The 16,567-nt window shown below is 38.4% G+C and overlaps 1 non-coding gene across 1 annotated transcript; it reads left to right on the top strand.

Moving 5' to 3' along the window:
• Nucleotides 1-8,171: 8,171 nt before the first annotated feature.
• On the top strand, nucleotides 8,172-8,278 carry LOC114221753 (U6 spliceosomal RNA). The gene has a single exon (XR_003611804.2). It is a non-coding gene; the product is annotated as a U6 spliceosomal RNA (small nuclear RNA).
• Nucleotides 8,279-16,567: the final 8,289 nt, after the last annotated feature.

Here is a 16,567-nt window from a genome sequence, read left to right as displayed (position 1 = left end):
ACATCAAGACTCTAAATCTGGCCAAGAGGTGTTAAAACTGTGGCTATAATTCATCAAGACTGGATAAGAGAATCACAAACCTACATGCACATCACGGTCTGTGAACTGACAAACTCTGTCAAGTTCGGAGAAATAAGCTGAGTCAGAAAGGAGGTACTAGATACTATAGTTTCATAAGGATAAGAATCAAACATAGAAAAAACAGGCTTGTACCACCACTCCAGGAAAAGCAAGATTCTGAGTTCAAGGAGTCAAAAACACAAGTCAGAAGAGTGAGGACAAACGAACCAAACAGGTCCCCACCTCCCCCACCCCAACAATGGAACACAATTAGATGTGTTCAAACCTGGTTAAGCAACTGGTTGATGCATAGCTAAAAAGAACTTTAAAGTGCATAATTTCAACCTAAAAGGAAACACCTATTAGCATGCCCAGGAATCTCTACTCAGTCCTGTGCTGTTTTTAATATTTTAAGTAATGTTTTGATGAAGATTAAAAAGAATATTGTTCTAATTTTTGCATGAAATTAAAGAGTTCTTGCTATAACACTTCATATCAGAATCAGGATTCATGAAGTCACTGACAGGTTAAAATAAAGTGGTTAAGTATGCATAAATGTGAGGTCCTAAAAGTGAGCTTGTTAAATCTACTTCAGATTTACAGGTGCATAGCATTGGTGATATCTTACTTAACAGTAGAAGTCGACGTGCAAATGACTTATGATTTCTAATAGGCGTGAATTCAGTGATTCAAAAAAGTGATGTAATTGCCCCAAAAAGCTGCTTCGCATTAGGTTGCAACAGTGAAGGCGAATGTTTAGAACAAAAGAAGCCTTAGTCGCATTGATTAGAGACCCGTGTGGTGTCCCATTGCCACGTTTCACAAGGGTCATCGAGTTACTGGAATTGAAAGAGGAAGATGGCCAGGATGATAGAGATTCTGAGGAACAGCTGAGCTGGAATGTTGAATCCGGAAAAAGAAAACTTGACAAAGCAAAATAAGATCTTCGAATTTAGAAAAGAATGGGGGAGGAGGGATTTGGTCACCACTATCAGAGATTATTCAAAAGGATAGATGAAACTGATGTAATAATATGTGTTATTTAATATGTTATTACATTTGGGGTAAGGTAGACTGAAACATTTTCTCTTCTGGTCGGTGGGGGGAATAAAAGCTAATAATTAGAGAAATGTGATTTGTTTGTATCATTCATTATTAGCTAACAAGAAGATTTGTAACATGTCTCAGAGCAAGGGGAGAGCAAGAAGAGTTCCATTAGCATAAAACCAGGATAATGCATTTTATAGAATAAGACCAATATTATATTTATGACTCAAACATTAATTTGTCAAGTAGAAGATAACAGTTTTTCAAAGACAACTAATCTTTAAATTGTCAAAATGAATTTGACTTCAGATCGTCATAGAACCTAGGAAAAAAATGGCTATAGCATGGATAATTCGCTATCCTCACCACCATCCAGGAAAAGGTAGCTCACTCTGCTGGCCTGGATGGAGGAGGAAGGCCATCAATTTTTACTAGAAAACAGAAGCCACACATTTTTCAAGACACAGTCAGGACTAAGGGTACTAGAAGTTAATTCCATTTCTAGGGAGTGGTTTGTGAACCCAGAGAAGCAGGAGATAGGAAAAAAGCCCTATCTTTGGTGGAGTAATGGGTTAAAAGAACACTTCCAGAAGCCGACTTCTGAACCACAAAAAGCATTCACTCACTATGAGGATCAGGAGCAAAGAGAGGTTCATCCTCCCTGAATGATACTTCTCTGCTCTCAGCTGGAGAGACACATCATGCAAGAAATACAAGGAGGGGACTGACCACACAAGATGCAGATGTAAACCTGGTAAAAAAAAAAAAAAAAAAAAAAAAAAAAAAAGACTTCCAGTCCCTTGGACCTTTAATCAACAAAATGGAAACATGTGAAGAAAATATTTTTGAATGTAAAACTATTATACCAAAACAGAAATGACCTTAATTTCCCAGGAGTGTAGGAACCAACATAAGTGTGGAACTGAATTTACAACTACTAATGCATGGAACACAGAGTTGCTGCTATTGGTTGGAAACCTTGGTCAATACTTAGTAAGCTCCACATACATGAGAAACAACCAGGACGTCGATCAAAACATGTGCCAAAATGGGGAAAGGACAGAAAATGAAGGAACCTAGGTCAATAGAAAACTCTGTATCATGAAAAATACTTGTGTCCAAGGCACCTGGGTGGCTCAGTCGGTTAAGCATCTGTGTTTGGCTCAGGTCATGATCCCAGGGTCCTGGGATAGAGCCCCATGTCAGGCTCCCTGCTCAGCGGGGAGCAGGGAGCCTGCTTCTCCCTCTCCCGCCGGCTTGTGCTCTCTTTCTCTAATAAATAAATAAATAAAATCTTAAAAGAAAGAATACTTGCCTCCAAAATATTATATTATCACATATAAATATGTATACAAACACACGCACATGCACACATACACTTTTTTAAACCCTCAAATAGAGGGGCGCCTGAGTGGCTCAGTCGGCTAAGTGTCTGCCTTCTGCTCAGGTCATGATCTCAGGGTCCTGGGATCGAGTCCCGCATCGGGCTCCCTGCTCAGCGGAGAGCCTGCTTCTCCCCTGCCTGCTGCTCTCCCTGTTTGTGCTTGCTCTTTGGCTCTCTCTGTGTCGAATAAATAAATAAAATCTTAAAAAATATATATATATATATATATATATAAAATAATAAAACCCTCAAATAGAAATGCCAGCAATCTCACTAGAATGACATTGCAGTGCTGCTCATGTCATCGTGCTGCTGTTTTCCTTGCTTGTTCTCCCATTTCTGCCAGCCTGTTTCCCACAGACGGTCCCACTCCTTCCACCTCTGAAAATCTCGGTCCTGCTTATTTCAGGACTGCCATATACCCAGCCTCATATGGGCACCTCAGAGGGACCCAGGGCGTGGGTCCTGGTGTTGGATGCAGGTCCTCTCGTTTGCTACTCTCCCATCCAGGAACTTGCTCTCAGGATTTATCTGGGATTACAGATCTCTCCCTAGAACTATAATTAACTTCCAGGACCCTCAATCCTGATGGTGTCTTCAAAATATTATAGCTTCCATTCTCTACTAAAAATTGATAGTTTGGGGACTATGCCTCAGTTCTAATCCCCATGTTCTAGCTAAATAATCTGACTAGTGTTTTATATATATATATATATCCCTTTCGAAAGATGGAGGTTTTTGCCTGAATTTTCTCCTAAGTGTTAAGCCCCTGTTACCCACGAGTGACCTTCAAAATTGCATAAATCTAAGTTCCTTGAGAGCTAGAACCATATCTGGTTGGTTTTTGCTGAATCCCCAGGGCCTCAGACAGATCTCAGTAAATATGTTATAAACAAAGGCATGAATGATGGCCACTGGTACTCCCACTCTGTTCCACCCAAGTGTTGAGTTGGTCCCAGAATTACGATGGATCCTCAGCTGCCCATTGTGCACCCAGAGCTATGGACAGACCTGACTGTAGTCCCTGAACCTATGTCTTGCCTGGGAGCCAGGCTTAGAGCCTCTTGTAGGAGGTCTGTCCTGTCTGTCCAGCCCCCAGCCCTTTCTGCCTCCTCCTTCAGCTCTAAGTTTGTCTTCTGGTCTTCTTCCATTCATCGCTTCATCCTCAAAGACAATATTGCCCCAGTGAGAGTACGCATACGTACCAGCAAAGAAAAAAGTAAGATTACACTGACTTAATAAAATGTTGTCTTGATAATTTTTAAGTTATCTTTTTTCTTTCTTTTCTTTCTTTCCTTTTTCTGCTTTCCTTCAGTCACTTTCTTTTTCTCTCACTTCTTTCTTGATTCCTCCTTCACGTCTTTCCTTTCCTTATTTACTTTCTTTGTATTTATTCATTTTGTATTCTCCCATGTTTCTTGAGAGAAATGAACTTGAACAAATGACTAGAAGATTGTTGGAAATGTCAACTCTTCCATTTCACATGTCTAAAGCAAATGTCAACTTCCTGGGGTGGTGGAGACGGTCCAGTTACTGAAGGTTTGGAAACATTCATTCATTCAACACTTAATGAGAGCCAACTGTTGTGTGGGGGCTATAAAGGCAAACATTCCCATACGTCTCCTTACTCTAAATACTCAGCTACAATACCACTTTGCTTCTGACACCAGATGTGTGGGCTTTTCACACATTAAGCAATTCTGCAACACCAGCTGGGTGTCCTACAATTAATTCAATCTACCTGAGTCTTATAATCTACTTGGAGATAACATCAGATTCTGTGGATGAAGGGTTCAGTCCTTCTAGACTGCCTTCCCCCACTTCAGATGCCATCACAAGTCCAGGTTATTATCTGTGCTTCTAATCAACTTGCTATAAGTTAGAGGTTCCCACAACCACCTCCTTGGGTTCAATTAATGTGCTAGAGCAGCTCACAGAATTCAGAAAAACACTTCCTCACATTTGCCAGTTTTTTTTTAAAGATAAAGATAAGCAGCCAGATGGAGAGGTTCATAAAGCAAGATCCAGAAGGGTCCTAAGTTCAGGAGCTTCGGGTCCCCATGGAAGTGGGGTGCACCACCATCCTGGCATGTCGACGTGTGCACCAACCTGGAAGGTCTCCAAACTCCACCCTGGTGGATTTTTTTTGGAGGCTTCATTACATAGGCATGATTGAGTACATCATTGGCCTTTGGTGATTGATTCAACTTTCAGCCTCCTCCTCCCCCTGGAGGTAGTGGGACTGAAAGTTCCAACCCTCTAGCATTGGTTGCTCCCGCGGCAACCATCTTTAGGGGCTTATTTTTTAATGGAATATAAATAATTTTATTTAAAAATGACAAATTTTTAAATTACTATCTTTAATTTTTATGGTTACAAATAGCTTGAGATTCTAGTATAAGTTATGGGCCATCTCTTTTAGAAAATGCGATAACATACAACATCATTATACGGTGGCTGTGAGTCTATGTTTAAGAATCCTTGACATATTAATTTCCCCAAATGCCAATTGCATAAAAGAAATACTTGGACCTAGAAGTCTTTTTTTTTCTTTTTCTTAACTTCATTGTATTTATTAATTGTATTGTATTTTTTATTTGAGTATAGTTAACACATAATGTTACATTAGTTTCAGATGTGCAACTTAGTGATTTGACAAGTTTATACATTATACTATGTTCACCACAAGTGTAGCTAGTATCTGTCCTATTATACCACTATTACAATATCATTAACTGTATTCCTTATGCTTTGCATTTTATTCCTGTGACTCACTTAGTCCATAACTGGAGACCTGGATCTCCTTCTCTCCTTTTACCCATTTTGCTCACCATCCCCATCCCTTTTCCTCTGGCAACCATCAGTTTGTTCTCTGTATTTATAGTTCTGATTCTGCTTTTTATTTATTCTTCTTTTTTAAGATTCCATTTATGGTGGAATCATGTGATATTTGTCTTTCTCAGTCTGATTTATTTCACTTAGCATAAAACCCCCTAGGTCCATCCGTGTTGTCACAAATGGCACAGTTTCATCCTTTTTATGGCTGTGTAATATTCCATTATATATTTTATATATAATATATATAAGGATATATATAATATAAATTTACAATATATGTTACACACATATATATAATATTTTCCTTGTCCATCATCTACTGATGGACACTTAGATCTCTTCCATGTCTTGGCTTTTGAAAACAACGTTGCAACAAACGGAGGGGTGCATACATCTTTTCCATTTAGCATTTTCAATTTCCCTGGGTATACACCCAGTAATGGAATTACTGGGTCATATGGAATTTCTATTTTTAATTTTTTGAGGAACCTCCATACTGTTTTCCACAGTAGCTGTAACAATTTACATTCCCACCAACAGTGCACAAGGGTTCCTTTTTCTCCACATCCTCACCAAACCTTGCTTCTTATCTTCATTTTAGCCAGTCTAACAGGTATCAGGTGATATTTCATTGTGTTTTGCTTTGCATCTCCCAGATAATCAGTGATGTTGAGCATTTTTTCATGTGTCTGTTGGACATCTGGATGTCTTCTTTGGAAAAATGTCTATTCAGGTCCTCTGGCCATTTTTATTCAGATTATTTGGGGTTTTTTTGGTGTTGAGCTATGTAAGTTCTTTATATATTTTGCATATCAACCCCTTATCAGATATATCATTTTCAAATATCTTCTCTCATTCAGTAGGTTATCCTTCTGTTTTGTTGATGGTTTCCTTTGCTATACAAAACCTTTTTATTTTGATGTAGTCCCAATTGTTTATTTTTGCTTTTGTTTCCCTTGCCTTAGGAGATATGTCTAGAAAAAGCTGCTATGGCTGATGTCGGAGGAATTGTTACCTGTATTTTCTTCCAAGATTTCTATGGTTTCAGGTATCATGTTTAGGTCTTTAATCCATTCTGAGTTTATTTTTGCGGATGGTGTCAGAAAGTAGTTGAGTTTCATTCTTTTTCATGTAGCTGTCCAGTTTTCCCAGCACCATTTACTGAAAAGACTGTCTTTTCCCCATTGTATATTCTTGCTGCTTTTGTCATAGATTAATTGGCCATACAAATGTGGGTTTATTTCTGGGATGTCTATTCTGTTCTATTGATCTGCGTGTCTTTTTTTGTGCCAGGACCATATGGTTTTCATTACTACAGCTTTGTAGTATATCTTGAAATTGGTAATTGTGATACCTTCAACTTTGTTCTTTCTCAGGATTTCTTTGGCTATTTGGGGTCTTCTATGATTCCATACAAATTTGGTATTATTAGTTCTAGTTTTGTGAAAAATGCTGTTGATATTTTGATAGGGATTGCATTGAATCTGTAGATTGCTGTAAGTAATATGGACATTTTGACATTAATTCTTCCAATTCATGAGCATGGAATATCTTTCTATTTATTTGTATCATCTTCAATTTCTTTCAGTATTTTATGGCTTTCAGAGTACAGGCCTTTCACCTCCTTGGTTAAGTTTATTTCTAAGTATTTTGTTCTTTCTGGTGCAATTGAAAATGGGATTGCTTTTTCAATTTCCCTTTCTGCAACTTTATTGTTAGTGTATAGAAACACTACAGATTTCTGGGTACTAATTTTGTATCCTGCCACTTTACTAAATTTGTTTATTATTTCTACTAGTTTTTTGGTGGAATCTTTAGAATTTTCTTTATTTCATGTTATCTGCAAATAGTGACAGTTTAACTTCTACTTTATCAATATGGATGCCTCCTATTTCTTCTTTTTCTTGTCTGATTGCTGTGGCTAGGACTTCTAGTACTATGTTGAATAAAAGTGATGAGTGTGGACATCCTTGTTTTGTTTCTGACCTGAGAGAGAACACTCTCAATTTTTCACTATTGAGAATGATGTTGGCTGTGGTTTTCCATATATGGCCTTTATTATGTTGATGTATGTTCCTTTTAACCCTATTTTATTGAGAGTTTTTATCATGAATAGATGTTGAATCATGCCAAATGTTTTCTCTGTATCTATTGAGATGATCATATTTTATTCTTTATTTTGCTTATGTGGTGTATGATGGTGATTGATTTGCAAATATTGAGTCATCCTTGCATCCCAGGAATAAATCTCACCTACTCGTGATGAATGGTGTTTTTAATATATTGTTGTGTGCAGTTTGCTAATATTTTGTTGAGGATTTTTGCATCTGTGTTCATCAGGGATATTGGCCTCTGGGGTTTTCTTTTTTTGTGGTGTCTTTGATTTTGGTATCAGGATAATGCTGGACTCATAGAATGAATTTGGAGACTTTCCTTCCTCTTCTATATTTTAGAATAGTTGAAAAGAATAGGTATTAACTTTTATTTAAATGTCTGGTAGAATTCACTTGTGAATCCATCTGATCCTGGACTTTTATTTTTTGGTAGTTTTTTTATTACCTATTCAATTTTGTTACTTGTAATCCATCTGTTCAGATTTTTTTATATCTTTTTGATTCAGTTTTGAAAGATTATAGGAGCATCTGGGTGGCTCAGTCAGTTAAGCGTATGCCTTCAGCTCAGGTCATGGTCTCGGTCCTGTGATAGAGTCCCACTTTGGGACTCCTGCTCAGTGGGGAACTGCTTCTTCTTCTCCCCAACACTCAATCATGCTCTCTCTCCCTCCCTCTCTCTCTCAAAGAAATAAATAAAATTTAAAAAAAAAAGAAAGATTGTATGTTTCATGCTCACTTTGGCCACACATATACTAAAATTAGAATGATACCGAGAAGATTAGCATGGTCCCTGCACAGGGATAACATGCAAATCCACAAATGATTGTATGTTTCTAAGAATTTACCCATTTCTTCTAGGTTGTCCAGTTTGTTGGCATATAATTTTTTGATGGTATTCTCTTATAATCCTTTATATTTCTGGGGTATATTTTGTTACTTCTCCTCTTTCATTTCTGATTTTATTTATTTGGTCCTTTCTTCTTTTTTTCTTGATAAATCTAGTTAAGGGTTTGTCAATTTTTGTTTATCTTTTTGAAGAACTAGCTCTGGTTTTTATTTATTTATTTTTTCTATTTTTTAAAATCTGTACATCATTTCTTTTTGCCCTGATCTTTATTATTTCCTTTCTTCTACTCATGCTGGGTTTTGTTTGTTCTTCTTTTTTTAGTTCCTTTCAGTGTAAGGTTAGGTTTTTCTTGTTTCTTGAGGTAGGCCTGTATTGCTGTATACTTCCCTCTTAGAACTGCTTTCGCTGTGTCCCAGAGATTTTGGACTTTTTTTTTTTCATTTTCATTTGTCTCCGTGTATTTTTTTGCTTTCTTCTTTCATTGCTTCATTGACCCATTGGTTGCTTAGTATCATGTTGTTTAGTGTCCACGTGTTTGTGTTTTTTCCCAGTTTTTTCTTGTGATTTATTTCTTGTTTCATACTGTTGTGGTTGAAAAAAGATGCATGGTATGATTTCAGTCTTCTTAAATTTTTGAAGCTTGTTTTATGGCCTAATATATGATCTGTCCTGAAGAATGTTCCATCTGTACTTGAAAAGAACGTGTATTCTGTTGTTTTTGGATGGAGTGTTCTGTATATTTCTGTTATGCCCATCTGCTCCTATGTGTCATTCAAAGACGTTTCCTTTTTGATTTTCTATCTGGATGATCTATCAGTGTAAGTGGAATGTTAAAGTTCCCTACTATTACTGTATTACCATCAATTTCTCTCTTTTGTCTATTAATATTTGCTTCATGTATTTGGGTGCAAAGGTATTTGCAATCATTTTATCCTCTTATTAGATTGAACCCTGTATCATTATGTCATGCTCTTCTTTGTCTCTTATTATAGTCTTTATTTTTAAGTCTATTTTGTCTGATATAAGTATTGCTACGCTGGCTTATGTCTGCTTCTATTTGCAGGGTGAATGTTTTTCTATCCTTTTACTTTCAGTCTGTATACGTCTTTGGGTCTGAGGTCAGTCTCTTTTGGCAGCATATAGATAGGTCATTTTTTTTATCCATTCCACCACTCCATGTCTTTTTTTTTTTTTAAGATTTTTTATTCATTTGTTTGATGGAGAGAGAAATAGTGAGAGAGGGAACACAAGCAGGAGGAGTGGGAGAGGGAGAAGCAGGCTTCCCGTTGATCAGGGAGCCCGATGCAGGGCTCGATCCCAGGGCCCTGGGATCATGACCTGAGCCAAAGGCAGATGCGTAACGACTGGGCCACCCAGGCGCCCCCAACTCCATGTCTTTTGATTGGAGCATTTAGGCCATTTACATTCAAATTAATTATTGATAAGTATGTACTTATTGCCATTTTTAAAATGTGTCTTCTGGTTGTTTTAATAGTTCTTCTTTGTTCCTCTTTTCCTCCCTTGCTCTCTTTCTTTGTGGTCAACGAGTATCTATAGCATTTTGTTTGGCTTTCTTTCTCATTATTTTTTGTGTATTTGTCATAGGTTTTGGGGTTGTGATTACCACCATGTTCATGTATAACATCTTAAGTAAATAACAGTCCATATTGATTTGATGGTCATTTAAGTACAAACACACTCTAAAATAAAAAAACAAAAACGACAAAAAAACTGAAAAAAGAAAAAATCTTTCTTTTTCCTCCTTTAACTCCTTTCTCCACATTTTATGTATATGTTCTCATATTTTACATCTTTTTATTCATATTTTTCTTATGTCTAATTATGGCCATTTCTTTTCCATTTAAAGAGGTCCCTTTAACATTTCTTGTAAGTCTGGCTTAGTGGTAATAAACTCCTTTATCTTTTGTTTGTCTGGCAAACTCTTTATCTCTCTTTCAAATCTGAATGATAACCTTGCTGGATAGAGTATTCATGGTTGTAGGTTTTTTCCTTTCAGCACTTTGAATATATCATGCCACTCCCTCTGGCTTACAAAATTTTGCTGAAAAATCAGCTGATAGCCTCATAGTTTTTCCCTTGTAGGCAATTTTTTGTTTCTCTCTTGCTGCTTTTATGATTTTCTCTTTATCTTTAACCATTGACATTTTAATTATTACTTGCCATGGTTTGAACCTCCTTGGGTTCTTCTTGTTCAGAACTCTCTATTATTCTTGGACTTGGAAGTCTATTTCCCTCCCTAAGCTAGGGAAGTTTCCAGTTATTATTTCTTCAAATAAATTTTCCACAACTTTCTCTCTCTCTTCTGGGACTCTTATAATGTGAATGTTTGATCACTTGTTGTTGTCCAAAAGATGTCTGGCCTCATTTTTTTAAATGTTTTTCTCTTTTGCCATTCAGCTTGTGTGTTTTCCATTACCCTGTCTTCCAGATTATTGATCCATTCTTTTGCATCCTCTAACCTACTATTGATTCCCTTTAGTGTGTTTTTTTATTTCAGTTATTATATTCTTCAACTCTGATTTTTTTTAAATAGTTTCTGTCTCTTTATTGAAGGTCTCACTGAGTTCTTCCACTTTTTTCTCCAGCCCAGTGAGTGAGTATCTTTATGATCATTACTTTAAATTCTTTATTAGGCATATTATTTATCTCTGTTCCATTTAGTTCTTTTTCTGAGGTTTTTCCTTATCTTTCTTTTGGAGCATGTTTCTCCATCTCCCCATTTTGCTTGACTCTCTGGGTTTGTTTCTACAGATTAGGTGAAAAGGCTACTTCTCCTAAAGTTGAAGGAGTGGCCTTGTGTATGGTGTCCCCTGTGCAGACTGTGTGTGCTTGATGACTTTTGCTGGCTGGCTGGAGCTATGGCTGTATATGCTAATTACTCTTTTAAACCATGGTTTTTTTATAGAAAGAATAAAGAAAAATAATAATAATGATGATGATAAAAGAAAAGAAGAAAAAATTTAAAGAAAAGGACATAAAGAAGAAAAAGAGAACAAGAATGAAAATAACAAAACCAAAAAAAAAACCCAAAAATAAAAACAAGACAAATTTTTAAAGTAAAAAGATTAATAAGTTAAATTAAAAATAAAAATTTTAAAAAAATTCAAAAAGCCATAAAAGCACAGCCTGTTTTTTGTGCACAGGGCTGCTAAGGTGAGCTTGTGGACCTGGTCTTGCTGAGGTCACAAGTGCTCTGGGAGCTGGACCTTGCTTTGGTCTGGGCTTTTCAGGTGGATGAGGAGAGAAATTTCCCACAGTTCCTCAGCCCTTTTAAACCTCAGCTTTCTTTCTGTGCCTCGGTAAAACTGGGGCTTGTGTGGACTTAAGGACCTTGGGCTTGCTGAGGTTACAAGTTCTCTGTGATCACTGGACCCACCAGTTATGGTGTCTAGACCCACCCATTAGTTCCTCAGGACCCTCCAATTATGGAGTCCGAAGCTGCCTTTTATGGCAACCAAACCTGCACCTTATGGTATCCAGACCCTGCTCCGGTCTGTGCTTTTAAGGTGGACAGGGAGAGAATGTTCTTGCAGTTCCTGGGTGCTTCTAAATGGTAGTTTTTGTTTTTGTTTTTGTTTTTTTTCTGTGTCCCAGCACAGCTAAGGCTGGTATGGGTTTGTGGACCCTGGGCTTGCTGAGGTTGCAAAATTTCTGTGCCAATCTGACCCACCAGTTACGGCATCAGGACCCACTAATTATGGCATCCCAGCCTGTGCCTTATGATGTCCAGACCCTGCTGCAGTCTGGCCTTTTAAAGTGGCATGGGGAGAGCGTTTCCATAGCTCCTTGGCCCTTTTAAAACCCAGCTTCTTTTTCTGTGCCCCAGCGTGGCTAGTGCTGATGTGGGCTTGTGGACCCTGGGCTCACTGAAGTCCCAAGCTCACTGAGACAGGTGGACCTGCCCCTTCCGGTGTCCAGACGCTGCTCCCATCTAGGTGAGGTGATAACATAAACCATATCCTTCTGACCTGGAAAGCTTTCCCACAGCAGAGTTCTAGTGCTATCTCTTTTATATGCTAGTTGTTCTTTTTTTTTTTTTTAAAGATTTTATTTATTTATTTGAGAGAGAGAGAATGAGAGACAGAGAGCACGAGAGGGAAGAGGGTCAGAGGGAGAAGCAGACTCCCCGCTGAGTGGGGAGCCCGATGTGGGACTCGAACCCGGGACTCCAGGACCATGACCTGAGCCGAAGGCAGTCGCTTAACCAACTGAGCCACCCAGGAGCCCGTTAGTTGTTCTTTTAAACCAGGCCTTTTTTTCCTGTGCCCAAGGACAAAGGGATTTGTTCCCAAGTCCTCGGTACTGTCCCTCCCCAGTGCAGCCTCAGGGGTGGGTGTTCTCTTTGTTGCTGGGTCTCCATCTCTCTTGCTCTTCCGTTTGCCATTCTCTCTACCTTTGGTTGCTCCAGATCTGTTCAGTCAGCCCTTAGGTCTTCAGGAGTAACTGTCCTATTAATAGGTGTAATTTGGTGTTTGCCCTGAGGGAGGAGAGTTCAGAGTCTTCCTAAAAAAAAAGCCATCTTTGAACCAGAACTTCCTAAGGGACTTTAAGGAACAACCTCATTAACATAACTCAGGTATGTTTGAAAGCGGCTGATTTGGAATAACAAAAGACACCCATTTGACCCTTTTGACTCTGGAGCTATTTCAGGAATGGAAAAGATGTCCCTAAAGCTCTGAGCACTTAAGAAATTGCAAAGGTTTTAGGTGTGTGGCACAAACCATAGACAAGAGCAAATGTATATTTATTATACACCTCCCATCCAAGAGGTTGTCTGTCAAGGATATTGACGAGGAAATTCAGTGGGTAGAAGATGATGAAAACAAAGCTTTCCCAACACTAAGGTCCTATACTTAAAAAAGAAGGAGGAGGAGGAAGAAGGGGAGGAGGAGGAGAAATGAGAAAGGTTAGTTAACATGCTTCATCATGAAGTGATTGATCTTACAACTATTGTTATAAATATATTGAAGTAATGGATGCAAGTGCCTCCTGAGATAGCACCTCTCTTCTATGATTTGCCTGCCAACACTGTATGACCTGAATCTAATCATCAGGAAATAACAGATAAGCCCCAACCGAGAGACATCTACAAAATAACTGGCCTATAATTTTCAGAAACGTCAAGGTCAAAAAGCAATATGGAGACTGAGGAAAAGTTCCAATTTAAAGAGACAAAAGAAACTTGACAACTAAATGCAAATGGTGATCCTGGAAAATAGCCAGAAAGGAAATTACAGGAAAGGTTGATGAAATTTGTTAATGGACTATGTGTAAGATAATGATACTCTATAAATGTTATATTTCTTGATATTGGTAATTGGTAAGTGGTTATATAAAAGAATGTCCTTGTTTTTAAGAAATAAATTCTGAGGCATTTAACGGTAAAGTGTGTTGATTAAACAAGGAGGCCATTTGACTGAGATGGTTCTAATACCTTAACAGCCTATGTAAGCAAGCCAAAACCTAAGCGTGTAAAGACCTCAAGGTAAAGAAATCAAAACCTAAAGACAACTAATCACAAACAGCCAATTAGCCTTCCCCAAATGAGGCAAATGCTTAAGATAGAGCCAATCAAATAATGTCTTGCTTGGCTTCCACTTTTTCCTCTATAAAAATCTTGCCCCTGGTTCCTGTTGGTGGAGCGAGTTCTCCTAATCACTTCCGGGCTGTTGCTGCCTGATTTGAATCTATTTTTGCTCAAATAAACTCTTAAAAATTGTAATATGCCTCAGTTTATCTTTTCACCAGGAGATGATGTCTACAATTAGTTCTCGAGTGGTTTAGAAAAAAGAGAGAATGTTAGATCAGGTAGGGCAAAATCTCGAAATCTAAACATATGTGCTATCTAACGTGGATACGGGATATGAGAGTTCCTTGGACATATGCGTGTTCCTTGTACAGACTTGTAACATTTCTGTAGGTTTAAAATTTTATCTAAATAAAAGTTATAAAAAATATGAAACAAGCAAGTTTTGTTCACTTTTGTAAAGGGTATTAAGGGTAAAAGAGAACTGACAACTTAAAATGTTGAAATAATTTTGAATTACCAAATTTGGAGGTCACTATCAAACAACCCTCCTTTGGATAACAAGGACTTCTGGCAGTAAAATACCCCCATTAAATTGACACAGGTCCAAAGGAGTTTAATGAGAGCCAAACAGGAAATGCTAAGCGCCATTTCAAAACCTTTAGGCTGGTTGCAAAATATACAGCTCCCCCTGGACGAGACCCTCTAGCAATGACTTCAACCTATGCTCCAAAAGGAGCTGTAGAAAACTAGAATTTATCCTAGAAAGTGGGCAAAACCTTTCCTTAAACAGCTGTTTATTTAAAACGTTAATAAAAATTACCTTTCACTTTGTTGGATACCCAATGAGTTGGTCTTCCCAAAGCTGATTAGAGCGTAAGAAGAGCCAACATGCCTTGAGAAGCTGTCAGTGGTACTAGGAAACAGGAAACTGAGGAATAGAGAGGTAAAGTACCTTGCCCAAGATCAAACATTAATGACGTGATAGATCTAGGAATTGAAACGAAGGGGTCTCTCTCAAGATCCTGTGTTCTACTCGCTAATCAATCTGCTGCCAATGCAGTAATGGTTCATGGATACTTTCCATGATATTTTATAGAGTATCTCAATTTCCCTGTCATCACAGCCCTATAAGAGTGACGTCACTCACATCTCCATTTTTACATGTGAAGAAAATGAGACTGAGAACTAACATAACTTGTTCACATTCACAAAAACTAGAAAGAGATGAAGGCAAAACACCAACACAGATAGGTGCAATTTCAAAACCCCTACCCCTTTTACCCATCAAGACAGCAGAAATAGATTGCATTTTGAAGAAATGGGCTATCAAGAAAATGATACCTGAGTGAACACCAAGCTCTAAAGTAACTAATATTAAATTATCCCATGGGAACTTTCCTAAAACAGCCCTGAAGACAAAAGATGATTTTTTTTTCACTGACTCTATAAACATTTTCAGAAAATATTTTCATTTTATCCAAAAATGTACACACAGTCACACATCAGACCTCTTGTCTTTCCCTATTCCATTTTACTGTCAGTGTTTTCTCTTTCCTTTCTCTCTTTCTCTCTCTCTCTCTCCCTGGTTCTATCTCTGTCTTTCCCTCCCTCCCTTCTTTCCCTTTCTTCCTCCTTGAAATACCAGTTGTATAAAAAGGTTACAAAGGTTCCTGCTTCCCCCTAGTGGTATGTGTCTAGAAGTGGCAGTCACATTAGGAAAATTAGGAAAACTTTACAGACAGCAGGAATAAAATGACACTTAGACTCCTTTAGTGTTTTTGGAGGCGGGGGGCGGGGCAACGGGGTGAGAGGAAAGAACGTGTGATCACTGACAGTCTATTTAACCTCACATGGCCTCAGAAAATGCACCTGTGACGGGGAAGTTAGACTATCCCCTTCTCACACTTGTCTTAGGGTTGAGATAATGTAGTAAAGGGTCTTGAAGCACAGTACACTCCCAATAAGAGGTAACTATTATTTACTTTTGACAGCTCTGTAAGGTTAGGAAGCAGAGGTTCAGCACAGCTTACTTCTTTTCTTTTTATTTTTTTTAAGATTTTTATTTATTTATTTGACAGAGAGAGACACAACAAGAGAGGGAACACAAGCAGGGGGAGTGGGAGAGAGAGAAGCAGGCTTCCCGCGGAGCAGGGAGCCCGATGTGGGGCTCATTCCTAGGACTCTAGGATCATGACCTGAGCCGAAGGCAGACGCCCAATGACTAAGCCACCCAGGCGCCCCACAGCTTACTTATTTTCTTAAATTAACTCAGCCAGCAAGCTGTAGGACTAAGCCCATAATCCAACTTTTCAGACGCTAGTGCCCTTCCTCACACCTCAGTCTCCCAGATGAATAGGTGATAATGAGGACTCTTAAGAATTTTAAAAGTCTTAAAGGGATATTTTCATATACTACCTGTGTTTTCCATTAAATTAAAAAAATATGCATTTCAGTGACCTGCGGTCCTATCTCCAGAATTGGGTCTTAAAATTGCAAGAAGAGAAGCGCACAAAGATTTATGTCCAGGGGTGCCTGGGTGACTCAGTCAGTTGGGTGTCTGCCTTCGGCTCAGGTCATGATCCCTGGGTCCTGGGATCGAGTCCAGAGTCCCCAAGTCCCACATCGGGCTCCCTGCTCAGAGGGGCGTCTGCTTCTCCCTCTCCCTCCACCCCTCCCCCTGCTTGTACTCTCTCTCAAATAAATAAATAAAACCTTTTAAAAAAAAG

Source organism: Eumetopias jubatus, unplaced genomic scaffold (assembly GCF_037043125.1).
Source record: "Eumetopias jubatus isolate StellerSeaLion01/CBP00866 unplaced genomic scaffold, mEumJub1_p1.0 scaffold_8, whole genome shotgun sequence".
Lineage (NCBI taxonomy): Eukaryota > Metazoa > Chordata > Mammalia > Carnivora > Otariidae > Eumetopias > Eumetopias jubatus.
The sequence above is the reverse complement of the archived record's forward strand: the minus strand, read 5'-3'. Positions and strand labels throughout refer to the sequence as shown.